The 16,801-nt window shown below is 46.2% G+C and overlaps 1 protein-coding gene across 2 annotated transcripts in view; it reads right to left on the reverse strand.

The window, feature by feature from the left end:
• HTR2C (5-hydroxytryptamine receptor 2C) overlaps positions 1-16,801 on the reverse strand; it is a 450,750-nt gene that overhangs the window by 138,669 nt on the left and 295,280 nt on the right. The window contains exon 3 of one of the 2 annotated variants that reach the window (XM_073358600.2): positions 15,787-15,881. The exons of the other annotated variant lie outside the window; for it this stretch is intronic. The gene's annotated coding sequence lies outside the window, so the exon portion shown is untranslated. The remainder of the gene's footprint in view (positions 1-15,786; positions 15,882-16,801) is intronic. 2 annotated transcript variants of the gene reach the window in all.

Genomic DNA, 16,801 nt, shown 5'->3' on the forward strand with positions numbered 1-16,801 from the left:
CTTGATGACTCTGTTAACTGCTTAAATGCAAATTAAGACAAGTACACATTGCTTCCTTTGTTTAGGACAGACCTGACTTCTGCCTGGGCAGGTTATGGGGTTTGGAATATGGGCTAATAAAATCCTACAGGGGAATCTTACAACTTCTCATACAATGTTGCCACACATATTTTACCAGGATAATACTGACCAACAAATTATGAGTTTTCAAATGATACCTTACAAGGCATCTCTTGTACAAAGATTATTGCAATAGTGTGTAGGGTGTGAATACAGGGGTGTATTGTGTCACAATTGTCCATGTATTTCGTTAGGATAATACTGAATACATCCCTTACCAGCATGCCTAACATAACCTACTTCTGCTGCTGGTACATGGACTGCTGCCCTGATTCACCTCCTCTGGTCAGGAGAGTGCTGTTCAGCGATGTTACACTGAACTAAGAATAACCATTGCTTCTCCCTAGCCCACAAACTAAGGTCATGCTGCTCAGAGTACCAGCTAAAAAGATGGTGAAACTTCAAGAGTATGTAGGAATGGGTTAACTTGGTTCCCTTCCCCAGTGTCTGAAGAATTACTGCATGGCCACACACTTGCTTGCACCCTTTCTGGATTATTCTTAACACCTGCTGATCAATTTAAATAAGGAGCTTTGGGTGTACAGAAAGCATCTAGACCTGAGACATATATTACAGTATCCTGCAGTTATGGTAAAAACTTTACAATATTTGGACTTAGAGGATAATTATGGAGTAACTAATAAGTATGAAGGAAATAGTGACTGTAGTGGTTAGAGCAGGAGACCGAGATTCAGGATTTGGGTGTTCTATGGCCCCTGGGTCACTGTGTCACCTTTGCCATATCAGTTTAATCCCAGACCTCAGTTCAGTCATCAAAATAACGAGTACAATGCCCAGTACACACACTGTACATCACCGCGGCTGTTGTGAAGTGGGTGGTAAAATACTTGAAGGTCTTTGGAGGCAAGCTGCTATAGAGTATATCCATTATTATTATAATAACAACACAGGATTCAGAGAGATACATTCACCGAGAAGCTCCATTCATTTAATTATCTAATAAAATGTTCAGAAGGTGCTGAATTCTGTGCAAACAACGGATTTGTTCTTCATACCCTATATCAGACAATCATTCCAATGCCTGGGGAAGAGGTACAGTGTCATCAGCTGAAAGAACTGGCAATGGGTGCTGAGTCTTCTTTGTATGATAAAGAGAGGTTCTGCATCATGTCAAAGACAGTATATAGCGCACGAGCGAGCAATGTGTGCAGGGTCAGGAGAGGCAGCAATCTCTCTTATTTGTCTAATTTCTTGTTTCCTTCCCAGATCTTTTCCCTTATTACATCCAGAGTAAAAATGAAGCACCCACCTCCAGGATGAATACAATAGTTATTATTTAGCAGCCATTTACATCCACTGTGGATTGTGGTGAAAATGTCAGAAAATTGGGGTAATATGTTTATTCAAGGATAAGTGCAGACTGCTGGTGTACACAGATTGCTCTCAATGATTTCACTTATTTTCCCTTATGCCATCTGTACCCATTCTCCCTAACGTATAGCTGCTTTTGTTAAACAATACAATATAGTAACTAGACATTAACTTTATATCAACCAGCTGTCAGTTCAGCAGAGACCTCAGAACTTTTCTTGGTGACAATCAAGATGCTACTGAAGTACCACATGGTGGTTTTGAATACTGGTGTGGACTAATTAAAGGTTGTGAAATTCAGGATTAGGAATCATCTGCTGAACTGACGTTGATGCCACTGAGGCCATACCCAGAGTAAGCTATTATTTATGTGAGAAAGCATGGCAGATTGTCTCCAATTGTTTTCGTTCTGGGACACACAGAACAAACTGTGTATCAAGATATTTAGGACAAATGTAACAGGTCGGATTCTTATCTCAGTAAGAATGGTGTAAATTAGGAGCAACTCTACTGAATGCAATGGAAATACAGTAATATAAGAAGGGAGTGAGCAAGATTAGAAGCAAACCTAGTAAGTAAAGAGTTACATCCAGTTAGAATCCACCCCTTCATTTTGGTTGCATCTTGACTTATGAAGCTGGATATAGGGATAAATGGTGTCTTGGGAGCTGAAGATAAGGGGCTTACAAAAATCTAATTTTATGGTGCATTCTCTTAATATTTTATTTTATTTTAAAAAGCACTGGAAATTAAACACATTATTTAACCTAATTACTGCCCCAAAGGCAGCGGTGAACAATATTAATGGAATCTTTTTTTTTTCCATGGCAGGTAGTTACTAGCAAATTAATCAAGTGAATTAATTAGATGCATTAAAGTGTACAGCACCAGATAGAAGTGGATTCTGCAGAAACCAGAAGTTGTGATGAAAATTAGATTTTGTTGGCAGTCACTATGAATGTTTATCCAAACACCTCCAGGAAAAGGGTCATTTTAATTCAGTGATATGCATTGCAAAAATGGGGAGTTAAACTCCCTTCTCTACTCCAACCAGACTTATCAGCATCACATCCCAGTATCTCCTAGCCCTGGTCTACACTAGGACTTTAGGTCGAATTTAGCAGCGTTAAATCGATTTAAACCTGCACCCGTCCACACAATGAAGCCCTTTATTTCGACTTAAAGGGCTCTTAAAATCAATTTCCTTACTCCACCCCTGACAAGTGGATTAGCGCTTAAATCGACGTTGCCGGCTCGAATTTGGGGTACTGTGGACACAATTCGATGGTATTGGCCTCCGGGAGCTATCCCAGAGTGCTCCATTCTGACCGCTCTGGACAGCACTCTCAACTCAGATGCACTGGCCAGGTAGACAGGAAACGAACCGCAAACTTTTGAATCTCATTTCCTGTTTGGTCAGCGTGGCAAGCTGCAGGTGACCATGCAGAGCTCATCAGCACAGGTGACCATGATGGAGTCCCAGAATCGCAAAAGAGCTCCAGCATGGACCGAACGGGAGGTACGGGATCTGATCGCTGTATGGGGAGAGGAATCCGTGCTATCAGAACTCCGTTCCAGTTTTCGAAATGCCAAAACCTTTGTGAAAATCTCCCAGGGCATGAAGGACAGAGGCCATAACAGGGACCCGAAGCAGTGCCGCGTGAAACTGAAGGAGCTGAGGAAAGCCTACCAGAAAACCAGAGAGGCGAACAGCCGCTCTGGGTCAGAGCCCCAAACATGCCGCTTCTATGATGAGCTGCATGCCATTTTAGGGGGTTCAGCCACCACTACCCCAGCCGTGTTGTTTGACTCCTTCAATGGAGATGGAGGCAATACGGAAGTAGGTTTTGGGGACGAAGAAGATGATGATGAGGAGGAGGTTGTAGATAGCTCACAGCAAGCAAGCGGAGAAACCGGTTTTCCCGACAGCCAGGAACTGTTTCTCACCCTAGACCTGGAACCAGTACCCCCCGAACCCACCCAAGGCTGCCTCCTGGACCCAGCAGGTGGAGAAGGGACCTCTGGTGAGTGTACCTTTTAAAATGCTATACATGGTTTAAAAGCAAGCATGTGAAAGGATTACTTTGCCCTGGCATTTGTGGTTCTCCTAGATGTAGTCCTAAAGCCTTTGCAAAAGGTTTCTGGGGAGGGCAGCCTTATTTCGTCCTTCATGGTAGGACACTTTACCACTCCAGGCCAGTAACACGTACTCGGGAATCACTGTAGAACAAAGCATTGCAGTGTATGTTTGCTGGCATTCAACCAAAATCCGTTCTTTAGCTCTCTGTGTTATCCTCAGGAGAGTGAGATATAATTCATGGTCACCTGGTTGAAATAGAGTGCTTTTCTTCAGGGGACACTCAGAGGAGCCCATTCCTGCTGGGCTGTTTGCCTGTGGCTAAACAGAAATGTTCCCCGCTGTTAGCCACAGGGAGGGGGGAAGGTTGAGGGGGTAGTCAAGCGGTGGGAGGAGGCAAAATGCGACCTTGTAACGAAAGCACATGTGCTATGTATGTAATGTTAACAGCAAGGTTTACCCTGAAAGAGTGTAGCCACTGTTTTATAAAATGTGTCTTTTTAAATACCGCTGTCCCTTTTTTTTTCTCCACCAGCTGCATGTGTTTCAATGATCACAGGATCTTCTCCTTCCCAGAGGCTAGTGAAGCTTAGAAAGAAAAAAAAAACGCACTCGCGATGAAATGTTCTCCGAGCTCATGCTGTCCTCCCACACTGACAGAGCACAGACGAATGCCTGGAGGCAAATAATGTCAGAGTGCAGGAAAGCACAAAATGACCGGGAGGAGAGGTGGCGGGCTGAAGAGAGTAAGTGGCGGGCTGAAGAGAGTAAGTGGCAGGCTGAAGAGAGGGCTGAAGCTCAAATGTGGCGGCAGCGTGATGAGAGGAGGCAGGATTCAATGCTGAGGCTGCTGGAGGACCAAACCAGTATGCTCCAGTGTATGGTTGAGCTGCAGCAAAGGCAGCTGGAGCACAGACTGCCACTGCTGCCCCTCTGTAACCAACCGCCCTCCTCCCCAAGTTCCATAGCCTCCACACCCAGACGCCCAAGAACACGGTGGGGGGGCCTCCGGCCAACCAGCCACTCCACCACAGAGGATTGCCCAAAAAAAAGAAGGCTGGTATTCAATAAATTTTAAAGTTGTAAACTTTTAAAGTGCTGTGCCTAAAGTGCTGTGTGGCATTTTCCTTCCCTCCTCCACCACCCCTCCTGGGATACCTTGGTAGTCATCTCCCTATTTGTGTGATGAATGAATAACGAATGCATGACTGTGAAGCAGCAATGACTTTATTGCCTCTGCAAGCAATGATTAAAGGGAGGAGGGGAGGGTGGTTAGCTTACAGGGAAGTAGAGTGAACCAAGGGGCGGGGGGTTTCATCAAGGAGAAACAAACAGAACTTTCACACCGTAGCCTGGCCAGTCATGAAACTGGTTTTCAAAGCTTCTCTGATGCGTACCGCGCCCTCCTGTGCTCTTCTAACCGCCCTGGTGTCTGGCTGCGCGTAACCAGCAGCTAGGCGATTTGCCTCAGCCTCCCACCCCGCCATAAACGTCTCCCCCTTACTCTCACAGATATTGTGGAGCACACAGCAAGCAGTAATAACAGTGGGAATATTGGTTTCGCTGAGGTCTAAGCGAGTCAGTAAACTGCGCCAGCGCGCCTTTAAATGTCCAAATGCACATTCTACCACCATTCTGCACTTGCTCAGCCTGTAGTTGAACAGCTCCTGACCACTGTCCAGGCTGCCTGTGTACGGCTTCATGAGCCATGGCATTAAGGGGTAGGCTGGGTCCCCAAGGATACATATAGGCATTTCAACATCCCCAACAGTTATTTTCTGGTCTGGGAATAAAGTCCCTTCCTGCAGCTTTTGAAACAGACCAGAGTTCCTGAAGGTGCGAGCATCATGCACCTTTCCCGGCCATCCCACGTTGATGTTGGTGAAACGTCCCTTGTGATCCACCAGAGCTTGCAGCACTATCGAAAAGTACCCCTTGCGGTTTATGTACTCGGCGGCTTGGTGCTCCGGTGCCAAGATAGGGATATGGGTTCCGTCTATGGCCCCACCACAGTTAGGGAATCCCATTGCAGCAAAGCCATCCACTATGACCTGCACATTTCCCAGGGTCACTACCCTTGATATCAGCAGATCTTTGATTGCATGGGCTACTTGCATCACAGCAGCCCCAACAGTAGATTTGCCCACTCCAAATTGATTCCCAACTGACCGGTAGCTGTCTGGCGTTGCAAGCTTCCACAGGGCTATCGCCACTCGCTTCTCAACTGTGAGGGCTGCTCTCATCCTGGTATTCATGCGCTTCAGGGCAGGGGAAAGCAAGTCACAAAGTTCCATGAAAGTGCCCCTACGCATGCGAAAGTTTCGCAGCCACTGGGAATCGTCCCAGACCTGCAACACTATGCGGTCCCACCAGTCTGTGCTTGTTTCCCGAGCCCAGAATCGGCGTTCCACAGCATGAACCTGCCCCATTAGCACCATGATGCATGCATTGGCAGGGCCCATGCTTTCAGAGAAATCTGTGTCCATGTCCTGATCACTCACGGGACCGCGCTGACGTCGCCTCCTCGTCCGGTATCGCGTTGCCATGTTCTGGTGCTGCATATACTGCTGGATAATGCGTGTGGTGGTTAATGTGCTCCTAATTGCCAAAGTGAGCTGAGCGGCCTCCATGCTTGCCTTGGTATGGCGTCCGCACAGAAAAAAGGCGCGGAACGATTGTCTGCCGTTGCTCTGACGGAGGGAGGGGCGACTGACGACATGGCTTACAGGGTTGGCTTCAGGGAGCTAAAATCAACAAAGGGTGTGCCTGTACATCAAGGAGTATTTCAGGCAGGACTGCACGGAGGGTTCCAATAAGAAATGGTGCACCTAAATTATCGTTGTTATTGGAACAAGGAGGTTAGCCTGGCCTCTGATTGATACATGGCTAGATTTACCTCGCTGCACCTTCTCTGTGAGTGACTGCAGTGTGATCTAGACAGGGGAGGAGGCAAATGAGTACAAAACAAATCTGGTCTATTTCTTGTTCTGACCCACTCCATCTATCTTTTACATCTTTGGCTGGCAGCAGATGGTGCAGAAGGACTGCATGCCATCCACATCTCATGGCTGCTCGGCAGAAGATGGTACAGTACGACTGCTAGCCATCTTCATCTCTTGCCTGCCTGGCATAAGATGGTACAATACGACTGCTAGCAGTCCGTATCGCCTGCCCGCTCACCATAAGACGGTTCAATATGACTGCAGGACTAAAGAGAATGACCTGGTCAAGTCACTCCAAATTTAGTCCCTGCGCCCATGTCTGCCCAGGCGCTCCCAGCCGACGTGGCCAGGAGCACCTCGGACACGACGAGGACGACTACTGTGCAGCAAAGCCGTACCGCGTCTGCCAGCACCCAGGAGACATAGGGTGACGGTTACCTGAGCGGGCTCCATGCTTGCCGTGGTATGGCGTCTGCACAGGTAACTCAGGAAAAAAGGCGCGAAATGATTGTCTGCCCTTGCTTTCACGGGGGGAGGGAGGGAACGGGGGCCTGACGATATGTACCCAGAACCACCCGCGACAATGTTTTAGCCCCATCAGGCATTGGGATCTCAACCCAGAATTCCAATGGGCAGCGGAGACTGCGGGAACTGTGGGATAGCTACCCACAGTGCAACACTCCGGAAGTCGACTCTAGCCTCGGTACTGTGGAAGCGCTCCGCCGAGTTAATGCACTTAATGCACTTAGAGCATTTTCTGTGGGGACACACACACTCGAATATATAAAACCGATTTCTAAAAAACCGACTTCTATAAATTCGACCTAATTTCGTAGTGTAGACATACCCCTAGCTAACCTTTCACACTATAACAGGTATTGGATATTTTCAGTATCATAGGTGTTTGGCAGCTACGTTCCCTTCCTCCTACCCAGAGTTTTCCTCTTCTTTCCTTCCCTTTCCAACAATTTGCAAGAATCATTCTGGATAACCGCTTTCCTGGAAATCCCCCAAATCCTATTCACACCAGAACAGAAGCCAGGAGTTCTTGGCTCCCAAGCCCTGCTCAGTTCACTAGACATTGCTGCCTCTCTTACATACACTTCAAACAAAAGCTACCTTGGTGCAATTTTGCACAAGTTATGTGAACTTTGAAACAAGCACATTTTCCCCTAAAGACATTTAGCAATAAATGTTTTGCCCTGTTCCACTTAGAACCAAATCTGTAAGTCACATAACCAGAGAGTATAAGATTTTCTGGTGCTCCAATCAGCCTTCAGCCATTATACATCTTTCATTTTATACCTACTCCTAAGAGATTATAGTCATTGAACTTGTTTATGTCTCATAGCAACTACCCTTCTAACAGAGCCAAACTTTCCCTGAAAGAACACTGAACATTTTCAAAGAAATAAAAGCTTTGGAAATCACGGATGTGCTAGAAAATGTAAGCATTCTCATAAGTGCTTGTTAGAGAGCGGAAAATGGAAGAATTGCTGATCCATACAACTTAGTGCTCCCACAGACCAAAGGAGAACAAGTCAGAAGTCACACTGTGCCAACCAATCAAATTTACTGGGAAACGCTACAGTTTCCCAGGTTACGGCATATAGTACTGAGAGCCTGATCTTAGGAAGAGCTGAGTATCCTCCCTTTCCACTGAAGATCCGCTTTTCTTTACATACGTTACTTGAGGGCAGGACCTGTATCTCCTCTTTGTGCCATTCAGCCCCAACCTCACTCTGTGTGCCCTATAGTTAGGCTTGGAAGGATTAGATTTTCATCAGTAAATGTCGGTACACATCAATTTCACCATCCACACGCAGACTGACAACAAAATATTTTCATCAAAATTTAGAGAAAGGCAAAGTAAGAAAAATGCTGTTTGCAGATTGATTTATGGATATTTACTTTGTATATTTTGACATATGATGCTTACAATTTGTCTTTTAATGGTCATAAAGCTTTAACTTTTTGAATCACAGCATCATTAATTAATCATGGTCCGACACGCCCCCCACTCAATCTCACACAACTGTGAAAATTTAAATACATAAAAATCTAAAAAAAATTACTTAAAAATAAACATTGATATTATACACTGAAATTATAGAAAATCAAAATCCAATTCTGCCAAACCTCATTAGAGTTAATAACACTGAAGTTACTGGTGACACTCATTACTGCCTGTATGGTCTGGGAAGAAGGGATGGGATCGCACATACTGGCATTTCCAGTTTGGTTCTATTGTGGCGAACTTCGTACCAGGGAGCAACCTCCAGGTGCAAAAATATGCACAAGACTGAGAATAATAATAGAGAGAAAGCCAGAGAGGCAGCGGAGATCAGCTGCGACACGAATAAGCAATGTATGTATTCATTATTGTTTGCCTATCTTTCCTCTCAGTAACTTCAGCCTACTTACTGGCATGGAAAATCCCAGATGAAAAATTCAACTGCTTTCGGCTGGTTCTGATAGGCAACCAACAGACCAGTTAAATAATTTTAATTGAGTCTTCTGGGGCTTCTGCCGGGGACAAGGCGCCATGTTTGGTTACCATTCCCACAAGCTCCTTCTAGTGATTCTAGGTATTTTGACCATAGTGCTAGACAGAGCATCAATGTTTTTCAGAACTGCAATGTCACAACAGATTGACCCAGCCTAATCCTTATTGCAGATTTCTTCAACCACATTCAAACACTGTCTGCTCAAGAAATGTCCAAGACTAGAAGAGAGAAGTCTTGCAGAACAGACCTGAGGTGTGCTAACAGAACTGCACATGGAAAGCTGCAGTATGTGCATTCAAGCTCCCTCTAGCCAGTGCTTTGAGGCACCCACTTTAAAGAGTCACCCCAATGTTTCTTTGGAAAGGTAACTGTCCAACTGAGGTTGATTGGTTGGTAGTGCTGTTATTTTCTGTTTTGTTCACTTTTTATTCATGTTAACAACGCAACACACAGTGAACAATACACATACAGATGTGCAACACTTTCATTATGGACTCCCCAAAACACACAAAAGTCAGACCCATAAATCTTGTGAGGAAACTGGGCCAAGTTCTAAGAAAACTTGAACCAATGTGCCATTCTTCATTAAACACCACAAAACTCACTGCCTTGGATGGCTTTGATTAAAGTAAAAATGGGGCAGAGAGGTGGTGTTCAGATCTGGATTAGGTTCTGGCTAGAGTTCGGAATTTGGGTTCAAGACCAACTCAGGGATCGGGCTTGGATTTGGATTTGTTAGGCATTTTTTCAACTAAAGAAACTTAATCACAGTGACATGTTCTAACCTGGTTTTTAAAAAAACATATCATTTCGTACCCATATTTGAATCCAGAAATAGGACCGGGGAGAGTGACATGTTGATTAAGTCATCAGACAAAATGCTGATGTCTCTTTGGAATCGGCAGCAGCTGTTCCTAAGAGCAAATTGTGTCCCCTGTGGTGGAGCTGGCAGGCAGAAAGTTAACATTTAGCTCCTGCAGGAGCTGAACCCGTCAGTAACAGGCAGGGCTGAGTCAGCAGATATGCATTCTATCCAGAGAATATGGATGAAAGGAACTTCTGCCTTTACATTAATTATTTAATATAATTTACACAACCCTTCTGTTCGCAATCTGGATCTGCACAGAAAAACTGTTATCTGCCCCAGATCTCAGCAAATTTTAATAGTTACAGAGCACGAAGGAAGAACTTCTCAACAACAGCAATTGTTTAAAGCTGTTAGCACTTTCAGGCATGAATAGCTTTGTATAAAATCCTGCTTTACCTCTGACTCAGGCTCTCCATTCACAACGTCTGGCTATCATAGAATCATAGAATATCAGGGTTGGAAGGGACCTCAGGAGGTCATCTAGTTCAACCCCCTGCTCAAAGCAGGACCGATCCCCAACGAAATCATCCCAGCCAGAGCTTTGTTAAGCCTGACCTTAAAAACCTTAAAGGAAGGAGATTCCACCACCTCCTTAGATAACACATTCCAGTGCTTCACCACCCTCCTAGTGAAAAAGTTTTTCCTAATATCCAACCTAAACCTCCCCCACTGCAACTTGAAACCATTACTCCTCGTTCTGTCATCTGCTACCACTAAGAACAGTCTAGCTCCATCCTCTTTGGAACCCCCTTTCAGGAAGTTGAAAGCAGCTATCAAATCCCCCCTCATTCTTCTCTTCCACGGACTAAACAACCCCAGTTTCCTCAGCCTCTCCTCATAAGTCATGTGTTCCAGCCCCCTAATCATTTTTGTTGCCCTCTGCTGGACGTTTTCCAATTTTTCCACAGCCTTCTTGTAGTGTGGGGCCCAAAACTGGACACAGTTCTCCACAGAGGGCTGGTCACGTTCTCCCCATGCTGTGCTGCCCATAAGTATCCCGGGGCACATATCTGAACCAGAGCCACAAGTAGAGTGGGCACATGGATGACCGTATTGGTCTCACCCAATCTCACAAACATCTCGCAGGGGGAGCAAGATAGCTTCTCCAAATTTCTGGGGTTGGTATCAGAGTGCCAGAAGCAATGATATGCTTCTGAAGCACTGCCTCTGGGAACAGTGTCACAGTTGTTATGTGTGCATAAGCAGCCATTCAGAATAGCCACAAGTACAGTTCATCAGGTTTCCAGACACACAACCACCCCCTGGCTGAGGACAGCTGCTTGTCTCCTTATAGCAGCACAAAACCACACCAGTTACTGGGATCACTGGAGGGAATAAAATTGCTCCCCAGTAAGATGCTTTATGGTAAATAGAAAAGGAGGACTTGGGGCACCTTAGAGACTAACCAATTTATTTGAGCATAAGCTTTCGTGAGCTACAGCATCCGATGAAGTGAGCTGTAGCTCACAAAAGCTTATGCTCAAATAAATTGGTTAGTCTCTAAGGTGCCACAAGTCCTCCTTTTCTTTTTGTGGATACAGACTAACACAGCTGCTACTCTGAAACCTGTCTTTATGGTAAATGTGACTCCTGAATACGTTTTCATAGCTAGGTTACAACTTTGGCCACAGTCAAAATGATGGATTTCTAATGTAAATACTTAACCCTGGGTGTCCCTTTCCAAGCCACGGAAACCTATTAAAATCTGCCAGTAACAAAGGGTTACATCATTGTCAAGACTTGAAAGCTCCTGGATTCTTATGTTGCAATTCCACACACATCTGCCGCTTCTGAATCTCTTGAATGTCTGTCTGGAAGAAGGTTGATAAAACTGCACAGCTCTCAGTTATGTTAACATGAGCTACACCTACAGAGTGCTGGGGGAAGAGAGAGCCACCTTTACCACAGCCAGGTCAATGCATGACTGCCTCTTTCTCTGTAGATCACCATCAAGAACAGTTTGGAAAATGCCAGCAGAAAATTCTCGACAAAAGGCCCAAGGTCCAACTTTATATTTGCTTCTCTACCACAAAGGAGCCAGTCAGGGTTTTCCAGTGGAAAGCAGACACACATTGTGATACTTTGGGAATACACGGTCCCAGAACAAAACCCTCCGCTTGTTTCCCCCCTCCATTACCCAGCGTGACAGCACAACCATTATTACCAGCCGCACACATGAAGCCCTTGCAGTGGAACGTAGCTAGTTTTTTTCTGTGTGTCCCATCCCTAACCTGAACTCAGGTCTCTGGAGTTTAAGGGCTACCGCATTAAACACTGAAGAGCCTCCAGAAGAGGCATGTTAAAGGAAGACAAACAGTCCCTGCCATGATTTACCTACATGAAGCCTCTGCAAGTTTTTGTAAAGCAAGTAAAAGTGTATAGAGCAAACCTTCCCTCCCCTTCCAGACTGTGAGTGCTCAGCGGCAAACATGGCTGAACGCTTGTAGCATTAATGCCAGCCTCACCCCCTGCCGCTCAGTCACTGGTCTGACTTTCCAGTTTCACATCCAGTATTTCCAGGAGATGGGGGTGAAAGAGGCAGGTAACTGTGCCTAAACTCAGAGTCAATGGCTCCTCGAGCCCTGTCACATCGACTGCTAGTTTTATTTTTCACCCTTTCTATTTACATAGTTGACCACCCTTGCCATGTAAAAGCAAGGCAGCAAGGTATGAGACTTTACATTATTGACTGGCCCAGGACTGACTACTGGCTCTCCTGGGCTGCAGGCAGGTGTAATTTGGGGTGTGTGGAGGGGCTAAGGGTTGACACATTTGGGACAAAGGAGGAAATACGTCTTTGGCAGCCTGATTTAAAGAAAAATGCCCAAAGAAAGGTGGCTGTGAGAAAGGGCTCGGGTCTCTCCTGGGGAGAAGAAGCAGTGGAGGTCTGAGGCTCGCCATGGCAGAACTTTGCCTCAGCACCCACCCTCAGGGCCTCTGGGCTTACTCGGAACTGTGCCAGATGTCCCTCCATTTCCCCCAGACATTGTTAGTGGATATTTTCCTCTGGCCATCCCTCCTCTCAGCAAACACCAAACTACTCCGGAGCTGCACTCAAGCTTCCAACCAACAACTGCCAAGTGGGATCAAAATTAGCCTATGAAGTCGGACAGCACCAGGCTATTCCCAGCTACTCCTACAGGATCTCCATCTCTGGCTGCTGAACGGGGCGGGCAAGAGAAAGAAATCAACCAACACAATAAAAATCATGGTACTAACATGTGATCTGCAAACCACGACTTTGTTCACTTTGGTTCTACGCTCTATCTCTTCGTCTATCCTTAGCCTTAGACTGCAAGCTCTCTGGGGCAGAGGCTGTCTCCCAGTGTTTGTTTGTACAGCGCCTAGCACATTGGGGTCCCCGTCTCAGAGGGGGTCTCTACCCACTACCAGTACAAACAATAAAGAACTGATCTGTGCTACAGGAGGGCTGGAAGCACTTCAGGTCCATTTACAAGTCACATCCCCCTATCCCAGAGTACTTTAACCTCAGCAATAGAATGAAAAGCAAAGGGCAGGGGCATGAGGCTACCAATTCTGGCAAGATCAACTTCTTCATATAAACTAGGATGAAACTTGTCTAGTCGGGAGAAAAAGAAACCCTGGAGCTGTCAGGCCAGTGTGCACACGCTATTAAAATGTGTCTTCACAAACTTTTAACAGTACTTTTCTTCCATCAAAATAATGAAAAGACGGGAAAGAAACATCTGACAGTGGTTTATGTTTAGAAAAAAAAGCTCTGGCTGGTGCTGAGTTATGGAGGGTAGGTGGTAAGCCATGGCTAACAGCTGCCCACTCCGTCAACATACCAGGGACCTCCGGAACTGAAAGCACAGGTCTCAACAGCTTCAGCTAAAGAACCAGGCTCTGGAGCTGGGACTGTTCTGGCCTCACATCCTCTATGGATCAGGCACAGAGGGAGGAAGAACAACCCACAGTGAGCATTGGGTTCCACACACAGAGAAATATTAATTCATTGATCTCCTACATGGCTTCAGCCAGAGTGTGCCTTCCTGCCCCGGGGTAGGTGGGTTCCTCCTAGGGCTCCGTCACGGGGAACAGAATTTCCTTCCCCCGCCCCGAGTGGGAGGCCCAGAGCCTCTGCATTGGCCCTGTGCTCCTGCTGACCCCACTCCCTGCCCAGGGACTGCCCCTGGCCACAGCTACCCTGGGGATCCCCCTTAAAGGGAGTTTCTCGCCTCCCCCATCTCCAGGCTGGAGAGACAACCTTTCCCTGGTAAACTCTGCAGGCCACAAGGGGATGATGTGACTTCTTCTGGCTCCACCCACTCCTTCCCCCCACATCCGGTCCCTGCCCTCACTCCACGCAGACACCAAGAACATCAGCAAGACACCACACGGTCTGCTGCTGTGTGGGAGGAGAGAGACCTGCACACACCTCTAGGGGGCACAATCCTGACCCTCCACACCCCCATTTTTTTTTGCTGCATTGCCCTCCTGGGAGAGGATCAGACGGCCAGGGGGAAAGCACCTCTCCAGGCTGCTGGGTGCTGCCGTCACCAGCAGTCCTGATCGTCAGCTTAAAAGCCATTTTCAATGCAGTGTTTCAGGAGAGGGTGCACAGATGAGGTTCATTCATCTGGAGGAAGAAGAAAGGACCCCAGGAATGGGAGGCTGTCGTTGGTGCTACAGTGATAAAGCATCTTGAATTACTAGGCTGAAAACTTTTCCTGAATGTATCAGTCCGTTCAGAGACAGGTCTCATGCACTGACTGCAAAGTGAATTTCTTTCAACATCTGTATGTGCCTTCCTTCTCCCAGTGAGCAGCCCTGGCAGCTGTGCTCACCCAGCTCACTCCCTGGACTCGAACCAGCTTTTCAGTCCAGCTGAAATGGAGGTATAGCAAACCAGCGTAGCTGCGCACAAGTGCAAAGCTGCACTGTAGCGGAGCGAAAACACGCTAGGTGGGCAAAGCACAAGCCAACGTGCAGACACGGGAGACACTGGGGTTAATTAAAAGTTGCAAGGAGTCAAAAGCAATAAATGCTAACGAAGTCTTTAATCAAGTAAACATTTCTAAACAACCCGACTGGAATACACTGGTCTCCTCAGATATGAGCTCTTAGAGGTTTTTAAGGTCCAGCTTGACAAAGCCCTGGCTGGGATGATTTAATTGGGGATTGGTCCTGCTTTGAGCAGGGGGTTGGACTAGATGACCTCCTGAGGTGCCTTCCAACCCTGATCTTCTATGATTCTATGATTCCTTCTTGTGTTAATCCCATCTCATGAGGTCCTCTCCCTCCAAAGTGCTCTGTCCAATGCCAGATCCTCTATCACACCCATGCTAACATATCTTCCTTTACGACATCCCACCACTTCTTGGATTGGCCTCTTTCAGTCTTGCTCTGTTGGACTCCGTTATCCATTTGAGGACTCAGGAGCAGTGTATGGTTTGTGAGCGAGTTTAGACACAAGCGAAGAAACAATAATATCCAAACCAGCATTTTCCCAAGCAAGCCACCACCACCACCACCTTGCAACCATCCTACTTCGGGACGACACTGCTGTCACACGAAGGAAAGGCATTTTTTGCCCCTTGGCAGTGACACACGGGATTTACTTACCACCAGCGAAGCTTTTCTCACAGGAGCGTGAGTTTGTTCTTTGTTGAGAGGGCATTATTCTCATCTGGAGTGGTCTATGTAGCTCGCGTTTGATTACGTGGCACTAGTTCAACTGGGGACTTGAGGAGGAGGGACGTATACTTGGATATGAAATTAATGCTTTTCTATCACAGCTTACCCTGGATAATGCTTTCCATTACTCTTTGCTAAGCTTCATCCTGACTCAGGCACATGCTGTGAACTAGAAGGTTTGCCACTGTAGTAGCCGTAACGATGAGGAACCTGTGCTGGAGTACAGCACATGACGTGCACAAAGGTTACTCTAAGTACTGACTCGCTGTTTTGCTAACGCACCTTCAACAGCATCTCTTCGGTGGCACTCTTGGTCTGTGTGTGGCTGGCAGCGGGCTTCCATACGACGTGATGAATTAAAATACCACCAGGGTGACCTTTAAAAAAAAAGAGAGAGAAATTGAAAACAGCGTTCATCTACCCCAATATAGACTCCAGACTCGTCAATTAATCTGAGAGGATGTGGCGGTGGAGAGACTTTCCAGAGGAGACGGGGTGAATCAAGATCCTGACTGTCTTTGGGAAACGCAGAAAAACCTGCCACTTTGAAACAGCCTTTCCACCCTCGCAGGAATTATATGCACAATACTAACACCCCCTCCTGCCCCTAACCCTGACACCCTCTCCTGCCACTCAACCACTTCTAAACAACCACTCCCCCAAAATCCTGTTGCAAGCAGAGGCCTGATCCCACAAATGGAGACGTGCCAGAGATTCCATGAAGTCCAGTACGAACACTACTATTGACTTGACATGGAAGACATAAGAAGCTATGGGCAGAAATCTGAACCCTAAGACAGACAAACATGTGCCTAAGGATAGAAAACAGATTGTGTCAGTCAAATGGGACATTTCAGGGTTAAAATAAGTAACAAGTATTGTTCCTTAAAGATCTGCATTGCCAGAAGACTCTCCCTTGTATCTTATAGAAGATGATCTTTCAGGAGTACAATTTCCAAAAGTATTAAACCTGCTGGGGAGAGAGAGCTAGGGGGAACTGAGAAGAATTCACGACTGAGACAGATTCGATATATGGACCAACCAAATAGAGCTTGCAGGTAAACAAGAAGTGAAATGTAATGATGATAAGAAAAAAATAAACAAATGCACCCAGTATTCCAACATGAAACATAATGCACAAAACAGATAAGCGAAGAGATCTAAAGCCAGCCACACAATGTAGTAGGAGTATAAAGCAAAGGCAGAAAAGGCATTGGTGTATACACAGACCTAGTGCTATGGAGCAAAAACCAATGAAAGTTAATTTGGCAATTTATAAGATACTCATAAAAAAATC

Source organism: Lepidochelys kempii, chromosome 9, assembly GCF_965140285.1.
Source record: "Lepidochelys kempii isolate rLepKem1 chromosome 9, rLepKem1.hap1, whole genome shotgun sequence".
Lineage (NCBI taxonomy): Eukaryota > Metazoa > Chordata > Testudines > Cheloniidae > Lepidochelys > Lepidochelys kempii.